This window comes from Rhineura floridana, chromosome 7, assembly GCF_030035675.1.
Source record: "Rhineura floridana isolate rRhiFlo1 chromosome 7, rRhiFlo1.hap2, whole genome shotgun sequence".
In the NCBI taxonomy this organism is placed as follows: domain Eukaryota; kingdom Metazoa; phylum Chordata; class Lepidosauria; order Squamata; family Rhineuridae; genus Rhineura; species Rhineura floridana.
Genome location: NC_084486.1, coordinates 121,898,449 through 121,916,902, shown reverse-complemented (window position 1 = coordinate 121,916,902; position 18,454 = coordinate 121,898,449). Strand labels below are relative to the sequence as shown.

Here is an 18,454-nt window from a genome sequence, read left to right as displayed (position 1 = left end):
TCAAGTCATTTCAGCAATTAATGATGGAAAACTTTATGACTCCCAGAGTATCTAAGAGAGGGAAAAAGATATTCCTTCTGAACTCAAGTCTGACAAATGGATTATGAGAGGGAAACAATACCAAACACTGCAGGGCCAGCAAAGGTCCAAAAAAAAAAAATCAAAGACATAATTGCTGTCACATGGATTCTCTTCACTGGTAAAGGGATGTTTGTGCTGGTGCCACCATAAAAGCCTGGGATTCTTTGGGATGATATATACCCACCCACAAGGAAGAATTACTGGTCAGCATCTCCACAAGATGTATGGACCTCAGGCTACATTCATCTGAATTTGTAAAAGATACAACACTCCAGTATTTGATGACGCAGTTGTTTATTTCACTTGTATCATAAATGTTTTTGAACAGAAAAATAAGTAAAGACTAATTTCAGTAGTCTTAATCAATAAAGACAAAAAGTGAATTTTGATAGAAACTAGACCTGGATTTTCAAACCGTGCTAGAGCCAGAACTGCTAAAGAAAGACAAGGTTAACTTAGATGGATGATTGGTTTGATTCCACTTAAGACCACATCCACACCATACATTTAAAACACTATTATATGACTTCAAACTATCATGGCTTCCCCCAAAGAATCCAATCACAAACTTACAGTTCCCAGAGTGATTTACAATCAATGTCTCTTCCTAGGAAACTCTGGAAATTGTAGCTCTGTGAGGAAAACAGAGGTCTCCTAATAACTCTTAGCTCAGTTCCCAGGATTCTTTGGGGGAAGCCATGACAGTAAGTGGTGGGGCTAGGATTGCAGCCTAAAGCTTAGAAGTAACAAAAAAGACCCCTGAGTGTGTCATGGTACTCAGTTTCCACCCTCTGGATTTTGTCTTCACCAGAGGAAGCCACAGAACCCACATTCTTGAGTAGAGGGCCACTTGATGGCCTAGGAGATGGGGGTGGCAGGGAGAACAGGCATATTAATCCTTTCATGTCTGGCAAGCATTCAAAATCATCTGCTCCCAAATTGCTTTTTGTCTTGCGTGAGTGAAAACATAAAGACACTCATACCTTTCCCTGTTCATTTTTCCACCCCTGATCATTATCCCTTACCTATTGTACCTAACATTTCTGAAAACACCTTCATTTCATGCAGTGATCCGGCACCCAACACTACAGCAGTTTCAGTTGTTCCTTTCTTTGTGATTAGTACATGCCCTAACTGTTGCTTTAATGTTGCGTGACAGTATTTAAAAGCTGAAATTTTGTTTAACTGTACTGTGATTTTTATGAGCCTTTTTATTGTGTGTGCAACTTTCTGGCCTTATTAATGTTATGAAAGCTTGCATTTTAAAATATAATATTTTCTGGTACTCTGAAGGGGTTCCAACTGGTGATTGTCTGATATGTATATATGTCAGTTTCCACTGTGTTTAAGCAGGAGTGCAACGTGAAATAAATAATGCCAAATACATAACTTGATAAAATACAAACAATAAAAAATACATTTAATAGAAAATTAACTGTCACACCTAAGAATGAAACAGCAATGATGTCCTTCCATCACCCCAAAGCCTGGCCAAGCCATTTTTTTTAACCTGCTAGTGCAACCCTATGAGAATGGGACCTTGCCTAATCTCAAGGGGGAGAGAATTCCAAAGCCAAGGTGCCACTGCTGAGGAGGTCCTACTCCCAGTCCATGTCAAGCCAGACTTTATTTTAATTAAATAGCTGGCAGGATGGTAATATTTAAATAAATAACAAGCAGGATTCAGTTTGTGTGTTTCCACCAACCTCGGGCCAGAGAGAGAACTACAGAGAATCTAACCAGACCAACAATATTTCAGACTAGGGAAGGGACATAGCTCAATGGTAGAGTAGCTACTTTGTATGGAGAAGATCCCAGGTTCAATCCATGACATCTCTAGGTAGGGCTATGAATGTCCTCGCTCCAAAACCTTAGGGAGCCTCTACCAGTCAGTGTATACTGAGCTAGACAGACTGTTGGTCTGACTCTGTATAAAGCAACGTCCTATGTAGTACTACTTGCCCATGCTAAAGCTTCCTGCTTGGCTCGGCTTTGTGGTGTAAGCAACAAGAGGTGGATGCTCTGTCTCCCTTCAAAAGACTCCCTTCATCTCTGCTACTGCACCCTGCCTTGGCTTCATCTCTCCCCTGAATTTGACAGGATAAGAACAGAACCTAACAGACATCTATTGTCTTCAAAGTGGGATATCAGTCAGACAAAGCCCAGAGTTGGTATATTATTCACATGTTTGTGGCCAAATCATTTCTGTTACTCTTTGAATTAAGGCCACTTTCTTCTCAGTGTGGGTAGTGCTTTCTGAAACATAACAGTCAGCTATTATGTTTATTAACAGCCCATTGCCCAGAACCAGCCCCAAACATTTTGCTGCCTGCAGCAAAGGAGAAAATGGAGTCCCCTCCCCACTCCTAAACAAAAGCTGACTGGAACGGGATAGGAATATTGCTTCAACAGTGGTGATAGGACAGCATCCTCCACTACACTTGTGGGAGCACCTGATGTCTTCCAAAAATGTGTATCATGGCTTTCCCTTGCATGAGAGCAGGTGTGGTGAACCTATGGCCCTCCAGATGTTGCTGAACTACATCATCCCTGCCTTGTTTGCTGAGGCTGATGGGAGTTGTAGTTCAGCAACATCTGGAGGGCCAAAGGTTCATCATCACCTGCTTTAGCAAGTCATCAGTAGCCTAATTGAAATCAGTGGTATCCATGGAGACAGTGAGGTATGTGTGCTGTTCCCACCCCCTCCAGCCCCACTTTTTAAAAAAAGTTTATGTTTATTGAAACAAAAAAACAAAGGTACAACATTCAAAACCAAGAAAACAAATTCAACCCCCCCTTTTTTTCTCTTTTCTTGCAGTATATATGGCAAGGAAATTCACCAACAGTTCAACAGGGTAGGAGGGGTATAATGTCCAGTGCAATATTAATAAAATTATAAATAAAAGCATCACAAATTCCACCAAATAAATTCATATTTAGATAGAATGAGGGTTCAGAATGGTTGTTCATACGTGACATAAACTGTCACCAAATTGCCACAAAATCTTCAGGGTCTGCCTGGCCCCTTCAGGTCTTGAGATGGTGAGTCAATTTCTCCAAGCTGGCAATGAACAGGACTTTTGCACACCATCTGTCCTGCATAAGAAATGACCAACTTGGCCAACTTTTCCAGATAATATTGGTATTTTCCTCCAAGCCCACCCTTTGACATGGAGTGAGAAGATCTGAAGGGGGATTATAAGCATGCTCAGCTGAATGCAGTCCTCCCTACAACCAGAAATCCATCTTGCAAGGTTCCTGATCACAGGTAGGTCTATAACCGTTCAACTTAATGTGCTTACAATCTCTTTACACCTTTCCATTCAATATGGGAAGTTAGGGGTAGTCCCAGCATGTCTGGCTGTGCTGCCCCTCCACACACACAATTTAAGAATGCTTGAATGTGGCTGATGTTTTTGTGACATCCATAGCTATTTACTAATATCTACCTGCATATTAGACCTTTTTGTATGCCTGGCAACTGACAAATCTACATTAATGAAAGAGACAGATTCTGCTATGCTTAATTGACCTAGAAGGCTCAATAATATGCAGAAGTGAACAACTTGTGCAGTGTTTTTTCTTTTATTGCTATGGATGCTGATGTAGTTATTTAATTGTGGTTATGTTAATTTAGTTCAGCTTTCTTCATAACATGGTCAATGGTCAGGGATGATGGGAGATGTAGTCCAACAACATCTAGAGGACACCAGGTTGGGGGAGGCTGATTCAGTTTATTTATAAGTATGTGTATGCTTAATACTTAAATTTTAACTCTCTGCTAGGTTATCTGCAGTTGCAATTAGACACCTCAATTGAGGAAAAATATAGTTGTGAAATATGGTCAAGCTGAACCTTTGATGAGTGTCTGGTGAAAGGAAGTGTTATATCTGTGCATTAGCCACACAAAAGTCCTCTGCATAGATTCTTGATGCTTCAGTATGGTACATAGACAGAATTAGTAAAAGGATCCTTTTCATTTATTTGACATATTGTGTTGGAAGGGACTCTGGCTCAAACAGATTATTCTGACTTATCCAAGTTCCTTTATGGAACAGTACAGTGTCACCATCAAATGAATACTGTTTTTGAAAAGAGAATTCCATAGAACTAGCCCCGCTACCTTCTTCCTTCTAATGCTTTTCCACAATCCTGCCAAAGTTAAGCACTGTTCTGTCCCATTGATTTGAATGGGAATTAGCTAATCACATTCCCATTGAAATCAATGGCATGAACAGCAGTGGCCAACATAGTGGGGCAGCAGCACTCATGTGACCTCCAAAGAGACCTGAGGTGCTGCTGCTTATCTGGAAGGAGAGTAGGAGGAATGAGGTGCTGGGAAGGTGGTGCACTGGATTGACTCCTCTGGTGCATTTGCACTGCACTGACCTCTCCGTGACCTCACCCTTCGTGCTCTCCATCCTGATAAGCAGAAGCAACTCAGCTGTTGCGCATCCAGGTGAGCACTCCACCTCACTGTTCACTACAGAACATGAGAAAGTGTTTGACTAAGACCATATAGTGCCCAGTGTGATCCAATAGTGTGAATTCATCCTAAATGTTCACTGGACCAAATCTACCTTTATAAGCTGAGTCTGAATGTCACTCACAAATATATCTGTTTGCAGATGAGTTCCACATAAAACTGTCTAAAATTCCAAAGTTTGCAGAAAGGTATTGCCCCCCCTTCTGGAAGAGTATAACTCAGTTGAGTTCTACAGAATTCTCTTCTCATAAATAGTGTCCATTTAGTGCAGCTACTGTATAGATAAGGAACTTGAATGAATTCATCCTATCAGTGCAAGGACTTTCACCTGCACGATGGAACTTCCTCTCCCCATGTACTCCCTGTGCCCCACAAATCTGCTCCAAAGGGTTGGGAAATCCCCAGGGTAGGAGGCATGCGAGGAGAGGAAGTGCAGGGAAAAGTCCTGGAGCCAACAGAACAACTTCATTGGATGCACCCCCCACAGGGATGGAAAGATCTGTCCATTAAGGTTCCCTCAGTTTCTTGTTTGTCCAGTCTTCAATTCACTTCTTCCACATTTCTGCAGCAATTTGCAATTTATTTTAAAAATTCTTCAGCATTTTAGTGCGAATTTCTCCTAATAAACACATTTTTATAGGTAGTTTTGACTAATGTACACATTTTTGCAAGCCATTTCTTGTCATATAATGCATTATTGCATGTTGTCACTCATATATTCATTTTTATGCACACTTTCCTTAACATATGCATTTCTGTAATCATTATTTGGTTGGCGAACTGAATTGCAAAATTCAAAAAAGTGTGAAATTTGAAGGATGGATGTATTTCGCTTTTCATATTGTTTTGGAAAGTGTGAATTTGATAGAGTTGGCCTTAAATGTGAACTGAATCAAAATTCTCACCCATCCCTACCCCCCCACACATGCTTTCTTCCCCATTAATTGGTGATAGAAAGCAAGATCCATGACAGCAGGCACATGACAGAATTGATAGAATTCTAAATAACTAGACTCTAGTGACTGCCTCATTTCTAAGAATGTGAAATTCTTAGAAATTTTGGAACATCACTCATTCAAGCTTGGCTCACCCTAATTTGCAATGTATGGATAATAATGGTGATCTACCTTACAGATTTTGTTGTCAAGATGTTTTGAATGTGAAGTGGTTTGAACAGTACTGTGAAGCCAACCACCTGTCTGCTTGATCCTTGCCCTTCGTGGCTCGTCACGAGTTGCAAAGAGAAACTGAGCGAAGGGATCAAGGCAGTGGTAAATGCATCCTTGAAAGAGGGTGCAATGCCATCAGCCCTCAAGGAGGCGGTGATAAAGCCCATCTTAAAAAAAACCCTCCTTGGATCCCCAAGAGCTGAATAACTTCCGCCCAGTTTCTAATTTACCATTCTTAGGCAAGGTAATTGAGTGAGTGGTGGCCAGACAGTTACAGACACACTTGGAGGAAACGGATTATTTAGATCCATTCCAATCGAGTTTCAGGACTGGACATGGAACTGAAACAGCCTTGGTCGCTCTGGTGGATGATGTGAGGAGGGCGTTGGATAGGGGAGAATATACCTTCCTCGTCCTCCTAGATCTCTCAGCGGCTTTCGATACCGTTGACCACGGTATCCTGTTGGATTGCCTAGGGGGATTAGGAATAGGGGGCACTGTTTTACAGTGGTTCCATTCCTATCTCTCAGATAGGCACCAATGGGTAGCTTTGGGAGATGAGGTATCAGACCCTTGGCCTCTTAACTGTGGGGTGCCACAGGGCTCTATCCTCTCTCCCATGCTATTTAACATCTATGTGAAACCGCTGGGAGCCATCATCAGGAGTTTTGGGCTGAAGTGTCACCAATATGCGGATGACACTCAGCTCTATCTCTCATTTAAGTCCTCACCAGAGTTGGCTGTGGATACCATGTCCAAGTGCCTGGAATCCATAAGTGGATGGATGGGAGAGAACAGTCTGAAGCTGAATCCTGACAAGACCGAGGTGTTGCTTGTGGGAGACAGAGGAAGGCTGGGTATTACGGACCTGATGCTTAATGGGATGAGATTACCCCTGAAGGACCAGGTCCGCAGCCTCGGGGTCATTCTTGACTCCAGGCTGTCCATGGAGGCTCAGGTCTCGGCGGTGAGTTGGGCAGCTTGGTATCAGTTAAATCTGATACGGAGGCTGTGACCCTACCTTCCTGTTCATCTGCTCCCACGGGTGATACATGCCCTGGTCTCCTCTCGCTTAGACTACTGTAATGCGTTCTATGTGGGGTTACCCTTGAACACGGTCCGGAAGTTACAGCTGGTACAGAATGCGGCGGCACGCTTGATTAAGCACAGCCGTCGCCGTGACCATATCACGCCAGTGTTAATAGATCTTCACTGGTTACCAGTTGTTTACCGGGCCCAATTCAAGGTGTTGGTGCTGACCTTTAAAACCCTATATGGTTTCGGCCCAGTCTATCTGAAGGAGCGCCTACAGAATCACCAATTATGCCGCCTGACAAGATCAGCCTCACAAGACCTTCTCTCGGTCCCACCGGTTAAAACAGCTAGGCTGGTGCGGACCAGAGAGAGGGCATTCTCGATTGTGGCCCCTACCCTCTGGAATTCCCTTCCTTTTGATCTCCGACATGCTCCCTCCCTGATGGGTTTTCGCCAAGCCTTAAAAACCTGGCTATTCAGGCGGACCTATGGGATTGGGGAGGATTAATTTTATAAGGTTTTAAATAGAAATTGGTTTTAAATTGATTATGATCGTGTTTGCTTGTATTTTATTTTGTATTATGTACTGCTCTCTATTATTGTAAGTCGCCTAGAGTGTCCACTAACCTGGACAGATAGGTGACCAACAAATAAAATTTATTATTATTATTTATTATTATTACTATATCCCAGAAGAACTATATAAATCAACCTTTCCCATTCTGGAGCCCTCCAGATGTTTTAGACTACCACTCCATTAATTCTTTACCACTGTCCATCCTAGCTGGGACTGATGGTAACTGTAGCCCAATATGTCTGGAAGGCATCAGGTTAGGGAAGGCTGACATAAATTCCAAGTGTTATGGGTAAGTTATCTAATCAATTAACCTCAAATAAATGTGCAATCAGGATCTGTCTCGGGAAACTCAAAATCACTTACAATTCAATCAACAAAAGCTACCCCTCTTTGTTAGAAGAAAAGACCACATTTAACACTTTCCTTTTTCTGCTTTATCAATGGCCTGAAAAGGTAAGCGAGGGTGTCCTTCTATCTCAACAACCTAACAGGTTAGATTTTCTCATTTAAAAATATCTCCCCTGACAAAGCAGCTGAAACTTAAGCTGATTTGCCTCCCAGTTAAAACATGCAGAGCTAGGGTTGAAAATGGTTCTGATCTATAAATACTTACCTGGGAGGAAGCCCCATTGCAATAGCACTTACTTCTGAGTATACATGTGTAGGATTGCACCATGAAACAACAATACCCATCCTTTCCATATACTAGGCAAGCAGAAAGCTGGCTCTTTACAGACTAAATAACCCTTAAACTGAGTAAATGCATAAAGTCAAAATTAGAAACTGGTTCTATTTCTTAGTTTAGTGAGTGTTTTAATGCTCCTAAATTGCAATTTATTAGCACACCAAGAATTACCTGCTTTGACATGCAAATGTGATATGTGAAAGCAGCATAATTTCCCCAAGGGAGGTAGTCTTTATATTGCTGCTTGAGTGTTTCTATTATTTAAAGACATCCCACTGATCTATTCTTACCTGCAGCTTTTTTGAAAACAAATGAAATCACATTATAGGCCACCTGTGTTAATTCATATACCATCAAGGCCTGGGCATAATTGAAAGGGATAGGAGCTTAGACAGAGTTACATTGTTTCTCCTAGTGCTTCAGTGATCCTACCACAGTTGCCCTCCAAAGTGTAGATAAAACAGACAACTGTAATAATTTTTTGTCTGGCTATAAATCTAGGTGGCAGCAATCGGAATTAATACATTCTATTTGAGCTTTCATTCTCGGTCCGTGTGCTCAAATTTGATTTCTTGGAGTACTGCATGCTCTTCTTTAAAATATCTCAGGTGATATAGAGTTGGCAGGGGAAAAAATCACTATTCATTTTAAAAAAACTCATTTAGAAATGCATCTCCCTAGGAACAGATGACTTCAAATATTGCATTGGCAGTTGATGTTGAAGATAGTTCCTGGTTCCCAGTTCTTTACTCAATGCAGACATGCCAGAAAGTTTGTACATCTCTGCTTTTCAAAAGATCTACAAATACATGTCTACCCATGGGAGACTCTCTATTATCTGATGCCCTAGCATAATGTCTGGCTGAATGTAGGAAGTAATGTCATCCTTATTTCGGGCATAGGGTTGCCAGGCTCAGGGCCTGAGAATGATTCTGTATCTTTAAGAGAAGAGAAAAGTCAGCCAAGTGCAGGTGTTCTTGCAACACTGTAATGGGATAAACCACAAGGTGGAATTCTCCCTTCCCCCTGCACACCTTTTAAAGATACAGAAGACCTCTTGGGGGCCGGGCCTGGCAACCATATTCGGGCATAGGATGCTTTGCCTGCCACTGTTACTCAAATAAGCAGAAAATATTACATAATAACATGTTTGCATACATAAAACTTATTACAAGGTTGAAGATTACACATTTAAAGGAGGCGGGAGAATCATGATGATGGATTCTGTAATAAAAATTAGAATACGAATGTTTACAACTTTGTAACATGAACTGTGACATTTTTTTCCCCTAGGAAAATCCCATTTAGCTGAGTAGCTTGTGTATACACATTTGTCTGGGGTCCAGACATTTTGCAACTTACTAAGATGACATGTATTAAAGACAAACTATTTTTGTTTGTTTATTTATTAAATTTAGATCCCGTCCTTCCTCACAAAAGAACTCAGGGTGACAACAAACAAAAGAAGGACCCACAATGCCACCTTGAGTGGCTGAGTGTGTCCGTTTCATTTCAGATATAAAGCTTTTGCAGGAAAGTGGTGTTTCAAGGTGAAATTGCCATGAATTTGGCCTACTACTGTATCTAATTTTAATTGCTGTAAACGGCCCAGAGAGCTTCGCCTATGGGGCGGTATATAAATGTAGTAAATAAATAATAAATAAAGAAATACTGTATCTAACTAAAACTGATTTTTTTCCCAAGGAAACAACAGCCTTGGAATGAATCTTTACAAAGAGTTGAAGAAGGAGGAATTTCCCCTTCCATGAAGAAATGGCTGTGGGGAGAGGTGGAATTGTTACAGTTTCCAATTGCCATCCTTGATCATTAATTGATGTAACATGTAGGAATCCATGGCAATCATGGGTAAGTTCTCACCTTTCAGTTTAAATACATGGAAGCAGTTCTTCTGTCTAAGGCACAACACTGACTAAATGTAACAAGTTGCAAGACAAGACCTGTGAACTGTGATCACTCAGGAGAGGCAGCTAATTTGGAGTATATTCATTCAGCAAACAAATTGGTATCTCTTTTAAGAAAACAAATGCCATTTTCATTTGGACTCCTGGTCTTATTCATAAAGTGATAGTTCTGGTTTAGTGATAGTTCTGGTTTAATTTGTTCTAACACCCAATTATTTGTCTTTTTCGTGGTCCATGGTATCCACAAAGCTCTCTACCACCTTTCAAATGAGTTGATTTTTCTCTTATCCACTTCCAACTTATCACTATCCAACTTTCACATCCATACATTGGGAATACCATGGTCTGAATGATCCTGACTTTAGTGTTCAGTGACACATCTTTGCATCTGAGGACCTTTTCTAATTCTCTCACGGCTATCCTTCTCAGTCCTAATCTTTTTCTGATTTCTTGACTATTGTCTCCATTTTGGCTAATGACTGTGCCCAGATATAATCCTTGACAAGTTCAATGTCCTCATTGTTAACTTTGAAGTTACATAAATCTTCTGTTGTCATTACTTTAGTCTTCTTGGTGTTCAGCTGTAGCCCTGCTTTTGTGCTTTCCTTTTTAACTCTCATCAGTATTCATTTCAGATCATTACTGGTTTCTGCTAGTAGTATGGTACCGTCTGCATACCTTAAATTATTGATATTTCTCCCTCCAATTCTGCATATAGTTCTGCATATAGATTAAACAAATAGGGTGATAAAATACACCCCTGTCTCACCCCTGCTTCGCCTGCATGCTGAGGGAACCAATTGGTTTCTCTGTATTCTGTCCTTAGCATTGATATTGAGTGGACATTTAAAACACAGCCTTGTGGGTTCTGCCAAGACAAATTTAAACATCTAGGGTAAGGAGGATGGGCAAAGTATTTTAAACATACATTAATAAAGTTCATTGATAAGATATTTCAAAAACAACAATCTACTCCAATGCTTTTTTTGTAGATAGTTGCGACTGAATGCATTTCACATTTCCTTAAAAGCCACAGTAAAGGTTGCAATTGTGAATGTCTAATTTTCCCCCAAGAACAGTGTTCACATAAGTGATGCAACAGGCACTGAATTCTCTCTCTGTCTCTCTCTGTGAATTCTGAAAGATTTTTAAAAAGCTATGCTAACGAATGGATATGCCAACACTGTTTTTTTATATAAAAAAGGTATTACTGAATTCATGAAGCTTTTTAACAATTACTAATACTTGCTTTCCATGCAGAAAATGTTTGCTTTAAAACTACTCACAACAGTTAAACATTTAATGTTTGGAATAAAAGTATGAAAAATAAAGTTCTAGTTTTTATTGAAGAAGAATGGCTTATAGATAACCCCAGGATTTGCTTCTTCCATGCAGGTTTATATGACAGTGCCTTTTGATTCTACAACATTATCCAAAAATCTATCAGCTTGGCATTTTGCACTACATATCACCACCATTACATATCAGAAGTTCCGCTTTGCACATAAGTAGACATTGAAATTGTGGGCGTGTCTCTGTGTGTAAATCTAACCTTTTACTAGGTGTTTTAACCAAACTGGGTTTGAGCAGATTTAAGCCTCCTTCCAAAGAGATCTTGAATATGGGTTTTTATTCCTATAAGTTACTGCACTGGAAGATGAGTGCTCATCATCTTATACATACTTTCTGGGACTAACACAGCAATCACACTGTTCCCAAACTTTTAAACAACATACATATAATTTGTTTGTCACTTTTCTTCACAAAAGTGAACTCACAGTGACTTTCAATCAATAAAAGAAATAAAACCAGTATAAAAATGTAAACAAAACAACACGTAAATGTAACACTCTTGGAACAACCCGCCCTCTAAAGGAGGCTGCAACATCAAGAGCCCTCCAGAGGCCCTCCAAATTTAGGAGCCAAATGCCTGGGAGATGTTTTTGCCTGCTGCCTAAACTTAGATAATGATGGTGCCAGGCATGTCTCCCCAGGGAGAACATTCCACAAGTTGGGGGCCATCACTGAGAAGGCCTGCTCTTGTATCACCACCCTCTGCTCCTCCCTCAGAGGGGGCACACAAAGAAAGGTGTCAGATGCCAAACACAGGGTCTGGGTTGGTTCATATGAGGAAACACAGTCCTTGAGGTATCTATAGTGTTTAGAGTACATGTTAAATGTGTCTGAAATATGGATAAAGTTTAAAACTTGCACACTTAATTTATTAATGCTGTTAAACTAAAAAGGAGTGCACTGAAAGCTTTATGTTTAGTTCTCTGTTTGAACTTAAGGCTCAGGATTAAACTCTCCCCCCCTCTCTCACACACAATTAAAAATACACGAAAAACAAGTTTGAAACATAAGATGTATGCTACCTGTCTTCCTTTAAGACAGTACCATGCATACATTTAGCCAAAGCGAATCAAAATCAAGACCCTACTAAACAACCTCAGAAAGAGAGCAAGGGGGGAAACACGGGGTGCTTGGAGACGCTGGAGAAGTTGAAGGAAGCCATGCCTTTCCTCGGCTTCCTTCCAAGTCCCCCCAAAAAGGAGGACGCAGGCGTTCCAGCCTGTCTAGAAAGGAGCCCTTTTCATTCCAAAGAAGCGCTGCTTTAAAATCCCCGAGGATGCGGGCGCTGATTGTGATTGCAACGACCCAGCCCGGGGATAGGGAGAAAAGAAAGAGCTAGGGGGGACTCAGCACGTGCTCAGAGGTCCTCTTCTCCAGGTTCGGCACTGAACAGTGAAGAAGGGGCAGAGACGGGCTCAAGTGAAGCCCCGCTGGTCCCAGTACCTGTTCACCTTCCTTCGTTCCCTCCTCCATCCCTCTTTAACAGGGAAGCGGCCGCGCTGGGGTCCCGGAGAAGTGGTGCCCCCCTCCGACAGGCAGGCGCATGCACTGCCCTCCTTCCTATTCCCCCTTTCCTTGAGAGGATCCCCTTCCCTCATCCCACCCCAACACCTTTCTCTAGCCTGCATCCCGCTTCTAGACTTACCACGCTGTTCCTGGGAGAAGTTCGGGGCTGATGTAAATAGACACATCCCCGACCAATGGGGGGGGGGGGGGAGAGAAAGGCGGCCGTGAGAAGCCCCCGAGGAGGAGGAGGAGAAGTCAGCCGGCAGGACAGGCGCCTCCGAGGAAGCGCCGGCGCACAGGTCCGCGAGGGGATGGCCGGGCGGGAAGGGGGCGGCGGCGGCGGCAGGCGCTCGGCTCCACGAGCTCCCCCTGGACTCAGGCTTGTGGGCTTGCCAACAGCCGTGGCACTGCCAAGCCATCCGAGCCCAGAAGGACGCTCGCTTCGTCTGGCGCTGCCACCGATCGGAGAGGGGGCGAGGAGAGGGATTTCTCCCCAGCTGCAGGAGGGAGCGAGCGGGCGGGCGGGGGGAGCCGGGTTGCTCGCTATCCAGCCTCCCCGCCACGCTGCGCTACTCTCTGCTACTCCCAGGGGCTTCCCCACGCTCTCCCCTCTTGTCCTGGTTTCTAAAAAGCGCTGGGGCGACTGTGGGGGAGGAAGGGGGACTCCCTCCTCTCCACATGGAAACACCTGGGGAAACCCAGCACGCGGGGGGGGGAGGGGAGAGAGGCTTTGGCAACCCCTCCCCCGAGAGATTAGTCCGCCCCTCCAAGATAAGGAGGGACCCGGTGGGGACGTTGGGCTCTTTCCTCCAGTTGCCCTTTCCTCTCTTATGGCCTACGGAGAAGGGGATATGTCCTCACCTTGGCATGCAGGCAAAGCAAGGTCCCGCGCGGGGAAAGGCCCCCGCTCCGTGGCAGAGCATCCCTGCGAGAGGTCCCGGGCATTGGAGCACCCCGGAGAGCGCATCCAATACAGGCAGACAATGCATTTCCCGGATGGACCGTTGGCCTGGCTCAGTGAAAGGCAACTTCCTCTGCTCCTAATGCAAAGGGGAGAACTCAGCTGGGAGGATCCCACCTGAAGGCCACCTTCTTAAAAAGAGTTGTGTACAACAAGTCTCTTGCGATTATTATTTCATTACTGTTATTGTTTTGTAAAGAAAGAGCTGGGTGGCTCTCAAAGGATCTTCCATAAAGGTGCAGCCAGATCCAATTTGTCCAGTTTGGGACAGCCAAATGTTAGCCCATCGTTCCTGGTACAGCAAAGGCAAGAGTGTTTTGATGGCATTGTGACTGTGGTGTTTCGTTTGGTCATATAAGGATGGTATTGCAGAAATGGGGATTTTGGAGGGTTTTTTAAAATAAAAATGGACAAAAACAGCTAATTTTTCCTTTCCATGATTCATCACTGTGATATAAGGTTTCATGGATGCTGGGCACATCTGTGAAATTTCTGTGTCACAGGACTCATCTACATAATGGTTTGCTGTGTGTTTGGTGCTACTCACATCTCCTTGAAATTTGCATGGTTCACCTGACGTTACTGGCAAACAGAAGCTACTATGCAGTTTTCTCCTTGTAAATCCATACTAACCCAATCTGCTGATAATATGAAAAGTGGAGAAAAAAATTCTCCACTCTGTTTTGCTAGTGCTTGCAGATGCTTTGCTCCAATGCTTTTAGGTGGGTGTATCAATTGTTCCCCTCTCCACGCCCACTATCTTCTCCTCCCTTCTTTCATTTTGTTTCCTGTGGGCTGACAAGCAACTTATGTCTTGTTTGTTTGTGGGGAGGTTAAACGATGTTGCATCAAGCAAAGACTATTCTACACTTTCCAGTGCATTTCCCCATTACTATCCTTATCAGAAAATGTCCAGGTTTTGGGAGGACGGGGAATGGACTTGTCATGCAGGAGTGACAAATCAGCTTTAACTGTACAACCTGAATTTGCCAGAATGTGACTGAATCACACTTGAGAATAGTGATAGTCTGAAAGCACCCACTGGGAGTTAAAAGCAATATGTGCCACCATTTCTTTTTTACTTATTTCTATTTCTTTTTCATTTATACATGACAAAATAAAACTTTTCTTATCACTGGTCTTGTTTCCCTATCATTGTGTGCCTGTAAACTGTCCCTGATAGGGCAAATACCAGCTTTATTGACAGGTGGCATTAAATTAGAAAGGTCTGTCCTCCTCCCAGCACCACAGTTCCAATTCAACTTGCTCCATGATTGCTTTACAAATAAATAATCAAAAGAAGATGGAAAGGTTTGGAAAGAAATGGAAAAGAGATGGGAAAAAATGAAGAGACTGGGGAATGGAAACAAAGCCCTATGAGGAGAGACTGAAAGAACTGGGCACGTTTAACCTTGAGAAGAGAAGACTGAAGGGAGACATGATAGCACTCTTCAAGTACTTGAAAGGTTGCCATACAGAGGAGGACCAGGATCTCTTCTTGATCATCCCAGAGTGCAGGACACAGAACAATGGGCTCAAGTTACAGGAAGCCAGATTTTGGCTGAACATCAGGAAAAACTTCCTAACTATTAGAGCGGTACGACAATGGAAGCAATTACCTAGGGAGGTGGTGGACTCTCCAACACTGGAGGCCTTCATGAGGCAGCTGGACAGCCACCTGTCGGGTATGCTTTAACTTGGATTCTTGCATTGAGCAGGAAACTGGACTCAATGGACATACATGGCCTCTATGATTCTGTGGTCCAGCATCTTGGGTTTGTATGCAGTGCAACTGCAGCTCTGCATAATGTGGAGACTGTAGATAGGGAGACTTCCCCCCCCCTCATAACACTAGAACTCAAGGTCATCCAATGAAGCTGAATGCTGGAAGATTCAGGACAGGCGAAAAGTACTTCTTCATATAGTGCATAGTTAAACTATGGAATTCACTCCTACAACAGGCAGTGATGGCCTTCAAAAAAGATTAGACAAATACTTGGAGGATAAGGCTGTCAATGGCTACTAGCCACAGTGGCTGTGTTCTGTCTTCACTGTCTGAGAATCACAAGTGGGACGAGGGCTGTTGCACTCAGGTCCTGCTTGTGGGCTTCCCATAGGCATCTGGTTGGCCACTGTGAGAACAAGATGGTGGACAAGGTGGGCCTTTGGCTTAATCCGGTTGGGCTTTTCTTGTGCTCTTCCAAGATGCCAAGTGGGCATTGAAAGGGCATGGGAGTGGCAAGGTCAGTCATCATTCTATCCACAGTCACTCTATCAGGATTCCATCTATGCAAGGCTCAGTGCCAGAAGCTGATGTTACCAGACACTTGCCAAGGCATCCACATCAGTATGGCCCCACTGCTAACCACAGAGTTCTCAGGCTCTTCTGCTGATCTTCCTCCTTGCTGTCGCCTTGTCAGCTGACCATTGTGAGCCTACAAGCAGTGACAGAATGGACCAAGGAGAAAGAGCAACCTCTTGGCAGCTGTATGGACTGGACCCAGAGGAGGAAAGCACGTGAACTGGTGTTAGTGGTGAGAAAGAGATGAAGGAAGGGGCTCCACAAGAGCAACTTGGCCAAGGAGCTGACACTGGCAAGGCTAAGGAGTGTAGTCATCCGGGATCTCAGGGGGTCTTAAACCCCTTACACCTTTGGGAGCAGGGTCCCAATGTCTTCAGCATTCTACAAGCCAATCAGCATAAAAGGGGAGTGTGTTCCCAAATGAGAAGAGTCTTCCAACATGCTTCCTTGGCCTTTCCGGCTGATTGGAGCCAATCAGAGTGAAAGGAGGCGGGTCAGCCACTGAGAAGACTCTTAAGTAGTGAACGCTCTCCCCTTTTATGCTTATTGGCTCCTAGGGATATCAGTTGTTTTGGGAGAAGGCACTAACAAGGATCTCATTCTCAACCCAGCAGTAAAAAAGCGGGGGAGGGAGTGTGGCTGTGACTGTCATGAAGTGACCCTGCCTGCACTTCTGAATTTGCCACTACACTACTGGCAAAGACTAAACACAGTCCCACAGAACACCCAGCATGTCCACACTTCATTGCACACATGCACTCATGCATGCATGTAGGGAGGAGAAGATCACACATTCACAGAAGACACCAATCAACAGCCCCTACCTGGAGCCCTTCCAAATACACCAGCCCACAGCCCCTCTACAATTGCTTGAGATATAGAAAAGGAGATCTAACTGGAAACACACCCTTTTGTCTTGAACTCTTTCTCTCTAGGGAGCTCACATACGTTTCAGCAGCAAGCTTGTGGTGTAAAAACAGATGCTGTTGCTGACATTTGAAGACCTGGGACGGTGATCCTGCAATCCACTGAATCCGACTAAAAAAGTACGGGGAAGCTCCCGGACAAAGGAACAATATATCAGTCCATCATTAGTTCATGTGTGTGTGTGTGTGTTTGCACAGACTGCAAGATACTGTAGCAAATTCAAACAGGAATACATTTCTGACATGATGAGCAAACGACACAGAATGAACAACAGTAAAATGAAGGTGGATAGACAGCAATAAAGTTGCTGATATGGAGTTTCCTGAAAAGGATGGGGTGAAAAGTGACAAAACGTTTTCATATACTGAACAGCAAGGAAGAAAAACATCTCACAGTGTATTAAAATGTCTCCATTAGGAGCACAGTGCTTTCATTTTCTGCTAATAAAACTATAAATGGTTGTAACAATAATGATACCTTGCCTTAAGAGAGAGAGAGAGAGTCCCCAAATTAACCAAGTTATCTCAAATTCCATTTTATTTGACATGATTCTTTCAAGCCTTGCCACTTCAGCTATCAGAGCAACCCATCTCTTAACAGGCCCATCTTAATGTCCTTTTAAAATGCAGCCTTGAAACCAATTCAAAGCCTTCCCCCATTATGTCACTCCACTCACTAAATTATACTAAGTCACAAAACTTTTGATGGCAAGGAAACCATTTTGGTCTATTTATAGACCTAAAAGTTTTCATCTAGAAAGACTTAGTTTTGAGATCCAGCATAGACAAAGTGAGAAAGAGAAATCAATGAATAAGAAGAGAAAAGTGAAAAGAGGGCAGTTGCCACCTCTTAAAAACAGACAAACAAAGCTCCTGTACCTTTACTTAGTTTTTTAAATTAAAAAACCCCATCTAATATAATAAAAACTTCTAAGTAGTGATTACAAGCAAAGAACAAAAATGTTCTTTAGCGGTGGCCTCATATGTAGATGATTCACAGGTACAATGTCCTCCTCTTTTCCATGCCGGGGAAAGCTTCACTTGTCAGGGGGGAAAAGTGGCAAACTTTAGTCTTAACCAGTTACACAGCCTGTTGAGAAATTCTTTTCATTCCAAATATCACTTCTTACTAGGATGGCCACTTATTCATCACCTAAAGAGAGGAAATGCATCACCCCAAAACAGGGGGGTGGGCGGGAGAGGATAGCTATTTGCATATACTTTGAATATGATGGTCTATTTAAAAATAATTACTGTACTCTAAATAGAAATACAATAATCTCACCATAGTGGGGAAAATTGACCAGGTGAGCAGTGTGCCTGCTCAGTCAACTGTCTGGGTGCTTAATGGTTGATGGGCAAATTCGGGGCTCCTGATCTCTTCCTTCTCGGTGCTCTTTATCTTTGAATTGTATTTAGACTGTCTTCTGATAGCCCTTAAAAGGGAGGTC

At 43.0% G+C, this 18,454-nt stretch overlaps 1 protein-coding gene across 2 annotated transcripts in view; it reads right to left on the bottom strand.

Moving 5' to 3' along the window:
• The window catches only part of MME (membrane metalloendopeptidase), a 102,714-nt gene extending 89,478 nt beyond the window's left edge, over positions 1–13,236 (bottom strand). For both annotated transcript variants that reach the window (XR_009764111.1, XM_061637097.1), the window contains exon 1: positions 12,954–13,236. The gene's annotated coding sequence lies outside the window, so the exon portion shown is untranslated. The remainder of the gene's footprint in view (positions 1–12,953) is intronic.
• Between the last annotated feature and the right edge of the window lie 5,218 nt (positions 13,237–18,454).